We start from the raw sequence: 534 nt of genomic DNA on the forward strand, positions 1-534 counted from the left end.
GTCAAGCGTGCTTGGGCGAGAGTAGTACTAGGATGGGTGACCCCCTGGGAAGCCCTCGTGTTGCATTCCCCACCCTCTTTTTAATCTTTCTTTTAAACCGCTGGACCGCTCGCTAAGGGTACTATCCTTTTAAACCGCTAAACCGCTAAGCGAGAGAAGATGCGCGGAGAGAGAGGGTCAAGTACATTTTGCGCGCAGTACGTGGCGGATGCGATCATACCAGCACTAATGCACCGAATCCCATCAGAACTCCGAAGTCAAGCGTGCTTGGGCGAGAGTAGTACTAGGATGGGTGCCCCCCTGGGAAGTCCTCGTGTTGCATCCCCCACCCTCTTTTTGATCTTTCTTTTAAACCGCTGGACCGCTCGCTAAGGGTACTATCCTTTTAAACCGCTAAACCGCTAAGCGAGAGAAGTTGCGCGGAGAGAGAGGGTCACGTACATTTTGCGCGCAGTACGTGACGGATGCGATCATACCAGCACTAATGCACCGAATCCCATCAGAACTCCGAAGTCAAGCGTGCTTGGGCGAGAG

The 534-nt window shown here is 53.2% G+C and overlaps 1 non-coding gene across 1 annotated transcript; it reads left to right on the top strand.

Moving 5' to 3' along the window:
• The first annotated feature begins 206 nt into the window (after positions 1-206).
• On the top strand, positions 207-325 carry LOC116008533. The gene has a single exon (XR_004095909.1). It is a non-coding gene; the product is annotated as a 5S ribosomal RNA (ribosomal RNA).
• The last annotated feature ends 209 nt before the right edge of the window (positions 326-534 follow it).

This window comes from Ipomoea triloba, chromosome 16 (assembly GCF_003576645.1).
Source record: "Ipomoea triloba cultivar NCNSP0323 chromosome 16, ASM357664v1".
NCBI classification, from domain to species: Eukaryota; Viridiplantae; Streptophyta; class Magnoliopsida; order Solanales; family Convolvulaceae; genus Ipomoea; species Ipomoea triloba.